Source organism: Triticum dicoccoides, chromosome 7B (assembly GCF_002162155.2).
Source record: "Triticum dicoccoides isolate Atlit2015 ecotype Zavitan chromosome 7B, WEW_v2.0, whole genome shotgun sequence".
NCBI lineage: Eukaryota > Viridiplantae > Streptophyta > Magnoliopsida > Poales > Poaceae > Triticum > Triticum dicoccoides.
This window is the reverse complement of record NC_041393.1, coordinates 602,880,151-602,891,444: the sequence shown is the minus strand read 5'-3', so window position 1 is coordinate 602,891,444 and position 11,294 is coordinate 602,880,151.

Below are 11,294 nucleotides of genomic sequence, written 5' to 3'. Positions count from 1 at the left end.
GGGAGTACGAAGAAAGAGATAGAGAGGAGTAAAAAAATACACTTATAGCCAACCTTGTTGTAGTATGAGTGACTAAGTGATGACTATGTATGACATGCCAACATCAGATAGCCTAACGCACCGTGTTAAATCTCCAAGGGCGCGACCGCGCGAGCGACGCGACGGTCGTGGTAGGCGCGACCATGATATGGGCTGCTGGCAGCCCTTGGATCTGAGATCAAACGGTCGCATGCTAAGTTGCTGAAAATTTTAAGAATAACCCTCCAGGATAGGATATTCACCCATTGGTCTAGAATCACGCCATGCAACCGTTCGATCACCGATCCAACGGCTCTCGAAAGCCCGTATTATGGGAGAATGGAAAGCCACTACCCTGCCGTTCGCACGCTGGTAGTTCGCTCCTACTCGTCCCCGCACGTCCTTTAATACTACGGCGGTTCGCTCCTAGTCGTCCTGTCCATTCACATTACGGCAGTTCCTCTAATCCTAACCCTCCTCCCAAATCCATGGCGTCCCAAATCTCCCCGATCGGCGGTGAGTACAAGGTTAGAACCATCACCGGCGATGAGTTCGACGTCATCTACACCCGTTCTTCTATGACGGTGAAAGGATGCCTTTCTCGCTTCAGACGCATGTTTGAAGACTCACATGATGAGTGTGTCGCCGGGCTAGATGTTGAGTACACCACAGTCGTGGGACGAGAGAAGGATCTAAAGGACGAAGAGAGGAAGAAGCCCACCATGATCCAGGTTTGTGTGCATGACTTATGCTTGGTCTACCACATATGCCATGCCGACGTTGAGTGCCAGGATTTTAAGGACTTGCTCGAGAGCAACCTAGTCAAATTCGTTACTGTAGACTTTGGTAACGACAAAGAAGTCCTGCATCGGATAGGCCTCGTTGTAGACAACACCTTCGACCTCCAAAAGAAGTGGCTGGTGTCCTCTCGTCAGCCTTCAATGTTGACCCTGGCAGGAGCCATGGTTCATCCTTCGTACGGTAAACTGGAGAAACCTCCATACACGTTTCATCATCATGCATGGCAGCGGAATGTACTAGATATAGACCACATCCAGTACGCTCCAATGGATGGCTACCTTTGTTTCAATATCTACAAGGGTTGGATGAAGAGCAATAGCCAAGTTGGTGGTTCAAGCAAAGAAGTATCGGCCAAGAGGAAGAGGGACAAGGACAAAGTCAAGGACGTGGACGAGGACTCCGAGTAAGGTGGCAGTGTCGTTGCTCATGGTGGTTCTAATGCAGTGTCTATCGGAATAATTGCAAAGTTTAATTTCAGGCGTGCTTAATTTAATTTGAGGGGTGTGTTGTGCTGAGCCCCCAGCAGAACTATGTTATGTTTCTTCTTGTTACTTTAACTCTTCAGTAAGTACATACTAGTATTTCTTACATTTCATCTTTTAGTTGGTATAGTACTACCACTCGTTTATTCACATTATATACGTACAATATATATGGCCAACATCATATAGCCAGCAGTTTAGTTCTCAAAGAGTTTCAGGGTGCTTAGTTTTGTCAAAGAATTCCAGGGTGCTTAGTTTTATTTGAGGGGTGGCTTGTGCTGGACACCATTATTGTGACTAGCCTTTTTAATAGTACTATATGCATAATTTGGCGACGAGCGCTCTCTAAATGTACCACCTTTTTTTAATTTCAATTTTTGCTCCATGGCGCAATCCATCGATACTACTGCTGGACAAAAGTATACATTTTTTAAAAGGCTAGAGGGCAGGGCAGTCTAGCTTGGTCTGTTTCACGAGAGGCGAGGGCCTTTGTGATTTGACGGCTCATTACTGCTGGAAGGCGGGGCCTTGTGATTTGACTGCTCGTATAAATGCGCCGACGACCTGATTGAGGAGGAGCAAAGAACCGTGCGGTATACTCAAGTTTTCCACTGGAGTAGTACTGCGACGGAGGAGCACGAAACACGGCAGCACAATGCCATATGGCAATAAAAATGATCTAATTTGCTAGTCATCTCATTGTTAGCATTGTTCTATTCATTCCCTCAAAAAACAAAAACCATTGTTCTATTCATGCCTCGCAGAGAACATGACACGTGCGGCGAAACACCCAAAGCAAAAGATGAAACACAGCAGCAAAAGAAGAAGGAAGATTATCACCCCAAATGATCTAATTCACCGCAGAGTCGTAACTGCTTCTTCATCGCCTCCACGACCTCCATCTCCTTGCGCGTCTCCTCCGCCATCTTCTTCATTCTGTCCATGACGCGGGATTTCTCGACGCGAGCCTTCATCATCTGTTCCACGGCCGCATTACGTACCTTGACAACAGCCGGGTGCTCGATGCGGAGCTTCACCAACTCCTCCTTCTGTTCCATGACGAGGGCCTGCAGCATCTTCATCGAGGAACTACTATTCTCATGCAGTTTCTTCCAGCCGGCGTTCTTCTCCTTCAACAGGTCGATCTCGTGGCAGAGCTTTGCCTTGTCCTCCTGAAGTCGCAGGATTTCGCCGGGTCGCCTTCTTCTCCGAGGCAATGCTCTTCTTCAGCACCATCACCAAGACGGCGGTCAACTCCCCCTGCTGATTGAGCTCAGCGGGCATGTCGTCGAGGCTCTCCTTCAGCAACTCCGTCAAGCCTTGGATGAACTCCTTCTGCTTATTGAGGTGCTTATTGAGCTGATCGGGCATGTCGTTGAGGGATAACAACTCCAGCTCCACCGGCTCGTCATGTTCGCCTCCGCGGCTATGGCGCTCCTGGGAGCCATCACCTTCCCGTGAGAGATCTTTCGAGGTCTCTGCGTGGCGGCGAGCCCTCTCTTTTTTTCCGCAGCCTTGGTTGCCGCTCCCTTGTTACGAGTAGTTCTCAACCTAGAGCTCTGCTCACTGGCCATGGCAACGACGGACGAAGAAAAAGCACTTATGAGGAGGAAAGGTAGAGTAATTTTTGTTTAGGTAGTTCCCCTTTTTATAACCTAAGTACTAGCACTAGTAGTACTAATACCTGCATAGTGGAACACGTTCAGGTTTGATACGTAGTACTAGTAGGTGTGAGCAGGCTTTCGAATGTGATGGGAACAAGGTAAAGATTAATTTATGGTTTTGGTTTCGAGGCCCGAAACGGCTCCCGATGAGTTTAGTGGAACATAAATTTCAAGTAGACTACACTGCTCAAATGCGTAAATATTATGTTACTGTCAAAAATTGGCACAAAATACGAAGGAGACCAATGGAAGTACTACTAGCAACCCACGATTTAACTACTCGCATGCGCGCAGTGGAGTAATAATGTCTTTCTTCCGCCCTCACGTCCACTCAATTTGCATGCGCTGTATTAATTGACCATCAATGAAGTGAACGACTTTACACGCGTCAAATTATCACATGGGGTGGATCTTGGTACAAAATTGCGTCCGCATGTGTACCCGCGTGTGCTTGCGAGGGAATGAGTGTGTGCATGGCGTGCGTGCACATCTTTGCTTTGTGCATGTACCGCCAATATGGCTCAAGGAGGACGAGTACATTCTTCTGGAACCAGCAGCACGTCACTGTGATCAATCCACGCAAGGAGGTCGCGACAACGCCTCCACATGTGCCACGTGGCTTCATGAACTATAAGAGAGACACTGTGTAGCGTGCCATTGGTATTCTAATTTACGTGTTTTGCACATACTCGAAGTACTAGTAATTTACACGTGCATTGCACGCATCAGATTTTGCAACCAAATTATGAATAAATACCACACTATAGCATGTAAGCTCTTAGTCATATATGCGTGATGTAGCCCTTCTTTTAATTCTTATAGTTCATCTCATTCAAAATCAAATTAGTTTTTATAAAAAAGCTAAGAATGCGTGAATAGGAAAAACATGGATTGTAGTGGAATGTCGTATTGAATCCTACAGGATTGTACGAGTGTTTGATTGTGCATAGAAAAAAGCAGAATTCTTTCAAAGAGGTTTGAGTGGATGGGATGTTTCCTATGAAATCTAGTGCAAATGAATCATATGGAAAAATTCCTATGGTTTACAATCCTACGAATCAAACAACCAAGATAGGAAAAATTCCTTATGATTAGAATCCTCCAAAATTCCTTTGAGAATCCTTTGAATCAAAGAAGCCCTTAATCTATTTTATGATTCATGGAATTGTGTGTTGTAAAGCATAAAGTAAAAACAAATAATGGCAATTCAACTAGAAAAAAAGTTTGGGCAGTTATGATACGGAAGATTCTAGAACAAAAGAGAACCATTGTTGTTTTGAGGTTTGTGCATTATGCTTAAGTTCAACCATGGAGTCTGCTAGATTGTACATGTGGCAAAATCTGGTGGGGGCTAGAAGATGGTGCGAGGGGCCGAGTGGAGGGAGACTATGAAGTAATGCACAAGTGCGAGATCGATATTTAGAGAGAGGGGGCGAACACGTGCGCTGTTACACGCAGTGGTGGAGCCATGAAAAATAAATGAGCTAGGGGGGCAAGCATTGCTAATCCTTTACGAGGAGGGTCAATTCATGAAATTAAACCTTTTTTAGCAGCAATTGTCTAATGATCACATTCATATTAGCCTCGATATATAGTGATGTTAGGGGGGGGCAGGGCCCTTACTGCCCCCTGTCTTCGCCATTGTGCACGCATCTGAGAGATGAAGCGGAAGGCATGGATGATGAGAGGGGGACATTGGATATATAATTAATGTGGGTGTATTAGCTATTTATGTTAATCCTATATAGAGAGGTATAGATTGATCGATGTGGACGTGGGAGAGGTATAGATTGATCGATGTGGACGTGGGAAAGAGGGTGAGACCTCACTTGATATATCAATTGATAGGTTTGTGTGGAAAACTATGAAAGACCTAGCTATATACACAAATACATAGAGGAACATCGATCGTTGCGCATGCACGCGTGAGAGATAAAGAATGCCCGGTATGAGAGAGAGGGGGATGTGTGTCGGTGTGTGCCTTCATGGGAGACCGACCTGAAGAAAAAGATTGCATGCGTGCGATAGATAATGCCGACTGGTAGTGTGTGTGCATGCATGCACGAGAGAAAGTTAGTGGTACAATTATAAAGAGAAGACTACTGTGTGGGTGTAAAAGAATAGGTGAGGTCATAATCAATGTAAAGTTGAATTCAAATATTTGAATAAGAGATCCTTATGTTTGAAACCCATGCATGCATGAATATAACGGAGATCTGCACGGTGTGCTTTGGAAACGAGCATGTTGTAATGTATACACATTGAACAAGGTCAGACTGATTTGAATTTGAGATACCGATGGCAGACATCATTTGCCCATGTCGCATCCGTGCATGTAATTGGAGATGATGGGCGGCTTTCGCATCACATATCTATATCTATACCCCTATATATATTATATTATATATTTTTTTATTGTGAGCGGGTAACTTTAACTTTGAAAGATGGTCGTTGGATGAGGCGAATCCGAAGGTCCAAAGATGGCAAATTTGAGCACTATTGGCCGTTGGATATCATCTAGATTCCACCAGATTTCGCCACATGTATAATCTAGAAGACTCCATGGTTGAACTTAAGCATAATGCACAAACATCAAAACACAAGCACTTCTTATTTGCTCTAGAATCTTCCGTATCATAATTGCCCAAATGTTTTTCTACATGATTTGCCATTATTTGTTTTTACTTTATGTCTTACAACGCACAATTCCATGAATCTTAAAATGGATTAGCTTTCTTATAAAAACTAGATGATTTTGAATGAAATGAACTATAAGAATTAAACGAACATCTACATCATGCATATATGACTCAAAGCTTGCATGCTATAATGTGGTATTTATTCATAATTTGGTTGCCAAATCTCATGCGTGCAATGCACGTGTACCTTACTCTAGTCTAAATGGTGTTTGTGTGTGTGTTGTGCGTGTTGAGGTGCAAATTGTCTTTTTTTTGGTACATGTTAAGCTTGTTCTTCCGAAATTTCAAGCCACGCCTTGTTATGCCGAAAATTGAAGCTAGCGTCTCTGTCTATCGTGCTGCGAAACTCCCGCCTCTTCAACCCGCGCCTTGTTAGCCCGAAATATTTAAGATATATCTTTGTCTAGTTGTGTTCCGACAACTCCCTCCATCTCAACCCGCGCCTTGCTATTCCGAAATTACAACGCGCGTGAAAACTCCCAGCTCCTATGAAATCCCGACACGCGAAATGCCCGTGGTACCCCTGAACCGAAAGAACCGCCTCAAATCGGTGGGGGGTACTTTCGTAACTTACCCCACATTTCGGACAAGCGCGTCTCTAAGCCATGGTTCCCCACTGCCATCCCATCCGCCCACCCATTCGTACATCGAGGCCGTGAAAACCCGCGACAAAACCGCACACCTTGCTCCATCCGCCACCCAGCCAGAGCTTCTTCCCCGATGACGTCATCCACAGCAACACCTCGACGTCCCTCATCCACCGTACCAGATGAGGATCCGTCGTCGATCTCATCGTCCCGCCGGTTCAGCCACCCCGTCCTCCACCTCCAAGGAGCTGCCCCGATGTTCCCCTCGTCTTTCGCGCCACCTCCATTCCCACACCGCCGTCTTCACCTGCACCACCGGAAGAGCATCATCATCACCGTTTCCTCAGATGAAGCTGCGGCCTAATTGGCGCCACCAAAGAGGTTGTACACCAATCGCCGCATTTTCTTCTTAATTCGATCTCACGGTGTTGCCGGCGCTCGGTCCCGAGCCGACACAGCGGAGCTCCATTCACGGCGGCGTCGCCGGCCACTTCCTCCACGGTGTCGCTCCCTCGGCGGCGACGTCCACATCAGTAGGAGCTGCTGCTGCTTTAGCTCTCGCTCGCGCTGCTGCTCTGCTCTTGCTCTTGGTCCCCTGCCTGGTCTGCTCTTGCTATTGCTCTTGCTCGCGTTGCTACTCTCGCTCTTGCTCTTGCTTGCGATGCTGCTCCGATTTGGCTACACTTCAGTCGACTGAATCGACTTTTGGGTCAGTCGGTTTCCAAGGGGTGGGCTCGCCGGGGTGAAGGAAGAACCAGCCACAGCAGGGAGGGGGGCTCGCCGGAGAGGTACCCCACTATCTATCTTAGGGTTCAAGATGGGGGCAGTGGTCATCGGCGGTGGCGGGGCGTTGGCGGGGCGGTGGCATGGGGATCGCCTGAGAAAAAGCTCGGCATGGGGGGCCTAGAGGGATGGCCGGGGCAGCGGCGGACCGGCGGTGGGGAGTGTTTTCGGGGCGGGCGGGGCGGCGCACCGCCAGCCGCGGGCGGCGGGGGGCTGCTGTTTGGCCGGTGGTGGCTGGCGGCTCAGGGGGGCTGGAGGTTGAAGATGAACCGCAGGCCCTTGATTTCGTATCCTAAGGCTGCAAAATCGACTGACTAGAGATGAAAAAGTCAGTCAACCGACGTGTAGCCTCACCTTGCTAGTGCGTTCAGTTTCGACAGCAAAATTCAGTTTCGACAACAAAATTCAGTTTGGACAGTTAGGTTCAGTTTCGACAGTTAATTTCAGTTTCGACAGTTAAGTTCAGAGGTGAGCGGCTGATGTATTTTACATCTACCACTTTGTGGTTATGTATTTTACGTCATGTACTGGATATGCTATTAGAATTCCACTCAGGTTAATGTTGTTCGTTGTCTCTCTTGTACTGCTTCAGCCTCGGCATCGTACAACTCACCGGAGCTGCTCCAACGACGAAACCCTCCATCACAGCGGAGCAGTACCTCGGGCTCCATCTCCAAACGCCTAAGATCTTCTTCCCCTCCTCCGACAGCAAAGTCAGTCGGAGCATCCTCACCGGCCAACCCAATCACGCTGAGGTCGACATGGCTTCACCAAAGAGGTTGTACACTTGTTGCATCTCTTTTTTACTCTACATGTTATACATATTGTCCACTGAGCACTCGTAGTAACGGGAAATACAATTATTTTATCCTACTATATGACAAGCAGTGATGTACCAGGCAACTTAGCTATCCGTGATGGACTCTCTTGAACGCCATCATTATTTATCTTTGCGTGTTTGAGCTGTGCATTTGTTGATGGGCCTGGGAGTTGAGCTAGTATGGCAGTGGCCTGGGTCCAAAGTAATAGAAGTAGCACAAAAACATTTTTTTAGTGTAGGATTTTCCTTGCTCAAGCCTGCCTACTAGAATGGTCAGTGCTTGAAAGGAAAAGTGAATGAAAAACATAGGAATTGGAAAGTTTCCTATGGTACTACTTTTCATGAATTTGGTGCAAAGGAATGGAGCAAAGGAAAACTGTAGGATTTGTTTCTTTAGTGTATCCTAGAAAGAAAAACCATAGGAATTCTAATTTCCACTTCTCCTCCTTTTCATATTCCTATTCATCAAGCACAAGACTAAGAGATGGTAGCATAATAGCATTATAACCGTACATTTTCTTGTGGTTTGACTTAATCTCACAATGCATTTTTGCATCCTATGATCTTCCAATTGTTGTGAATCAAACACCCAGATTGTCAGAAATCATGTGTTTTTAAATTCTCTGTTTTGCACGTGCATTCATATCCTATTCCTGTCTATTTCCTATCCCTGCATTGTTAGAATCCTCAAATTCAAACAAGCCCTTACTCAATTACTTCTGTTACAGATATGTGTCAAAGAAAACCTTGTGTGTTTTGTCCTGCTCCTGCGGCGCTGTGTTACACCCCTGCTCAGCTGCTCCAACGACGGAAGGGTTCATCATAGCAAGGATCCGCTCTCCAGACTGTCTTTCGCCGCCTCAGATCTTCTTCCCCGCCACCGGCAGCCACGACAACTGCATTACCATCATCAACTGAGCAGATGACCTTGAGGACTACACGGGTCCGCAAGAGAGGTCGCACTCTTTCGTGTCTGCTTACGTTATGCGTCGCTTAATATGATGACATGCTACATTATCATCGTGTTCACCTATTAGACTCTGAGTCAGGTACTAATGCTGAAACTTGAGTTTTTAAATGGTTGTGGGGTACATATTCGGGCAGCAATCAGTACTATCTATCTACTATCTGGTTAATCTCTGGTGTCTACTATGAGTTTCATGTTGGGTGCAAAACAAACATTAAAGGATCCATTATCTGTATTTTTTAACTAAAGCTATTATCTGCCTGCTATCATTGGTTTTGGGTCTATCCACAGTTTGCTACCATCACTCTGGATTTGTGCATGCACTCCTTACATAATCTCACTATGTTTTATTCCTATGCATGCCAGTTATTGTACACAATGGAACTGGTCATGTAGAGCAAAAGAGATGAGCCTTGCGTGGCAATAAAATTTCATGCAGACGTCGTTCCATGGTGGGCGCAAAGGCAGCCCCCCCTCCACCCATTTCGGATCGTAATCAAGAGGAAGATAACTGTTCTGAGGGGGATTCAGAAGGAGAAGACCACTCCTATTTACCCCATGAGGTCTTCGCTCTAACTTGGCATGTTGATGTTGGTAATATCATGCATATGGTGCCTTGCATTGCTTACTGTGTACAGTAAAGATGCCATCTGCTTAGTTTATACATGCTTTGTGTCAATGCCATCTGTTTTGTTTCTTTATCGTATATGTGAATCATGCAATGCTATCTTGTCTAGCTAGGCATCATATATGTGAATTTTGCAATGCCACCCTGGTTAGCCAGTCATCTTATATGTGAATTATATCATGCCATCATTTTTTTATTATGTGTTAAATTTGTCAACAATTTTAGTACATTCAATTACTCTTCCTGTGCATCAGCCATTCGGCACGGTCATGGAAAAATCTGGAGTGGAAACAAGGTCTTCAGAGCAAACAATGCTATCTGACGAAGCGCATGTCTTGCTGGTTACCGATAGCTCCTCAGAGGAGGATTCAGAGATAGAGGACCAGTCATATTTCCCTCCTGAGGTGCATGCCCTAACTTGGCAGGGTTATGTTACTCATATCGTGCGTATGGTATCTTGCATTGTTATGTCATTTGCTTAGTTTAGACATGCTTTGTGTGAATGCCACCTGTTTAGTGTCTAATTACCATATATGTGAATTATGCAATTCCATCTTGTTGCAAGACATTATATATGTGATTATGCAATGTTATCTTATTGCAAGGCATTATGTATGTGAATTATGCAATGCCATGATGTTTAGGCAAGCGTCATATATGTGAATTATATCATGCCGTCCTTTTTTGTATTTCTCATTCCTTTTGTCGACAATGTTTGTATATTCAACTGCTCTTCCTGTGCATCAGCCATTTGAATTGGTGATGGAGAAATCTGGAGTGAAAACAAGGTCTTCAGAGCAGACAATGCTACCTGCTGAAGCAGATATCTTGCTGGTTACATATAGCTCTTCAGAGGAGGATTCAGAGGCAGATGACCAGTCCTATTATCCCCCTAAGGTGTATGCTCAAACTTGGCAGGGTTATATTACTCATATAATGCATATGTTGTATTGCAATGCTTATTTTTTACATCATATACACAATATTGAATGCCATCTCCTTAGTTGACACATCATATATGCAATTGCCCTCTGCTCACTTCCTTAGTATATAAATCATATATTTGAATTATGTCATGTCATGATGTTTACATAGACAGCATGTATCTGAATTATGGCATGCCAACCCATTTTCTAAAGACATAATATAGTTATATCATCTCATCCTGTTTAAATAGTCATCATATTTTAAATTATGTCATTCTATCCATGAATTATATCATGCCATCATGTTTCCATCGATGGCATGTTTGTGATTTATGGCATGCCAACCACTTTAATAGACACATCGTATAGTTATATCATGTCATCCTGTTTACATAGTCATCATATTTTGAAGTATGTCATTCTATCCTGTTTAGTTAGCCATCATACATGTGAAATTGTGTCATGCTATCCTGTTTAATTAGCCATCATATATGTGAAGTTATGTCTTACTATTCTGTTTGCTTAGACAACATAAATGTGAATTATTTCATGCCCTGTTTTCTTCCCTACTATCCATTGCACCTGTCTATCTTACAATGTCTGTACACTCAATTACTTTTCTTGTTTATCAGCCATTTCAATTGGAGGGAGTGATGGCAGTATCTGTGAAAGTAAAAACACTGTCTTTAGAAAAGATCGTGCTACCTGTCGATGCAGATAGATCCACGGTTGTACTTGCCCAAGAATCAGCCCCACCACACATAACTCACACTCATGCAGATTGTACCCCTACCCAGTTGGACAGAGAACTAGCTACACCCCTTCTAACCCCAACCCCAGCAGATAGACACCCAGTTCCCGTTGACACAGCACCGTCTCCACCACAGAGCACCCAAACACGAGCAGTTAGTAAGGCAAC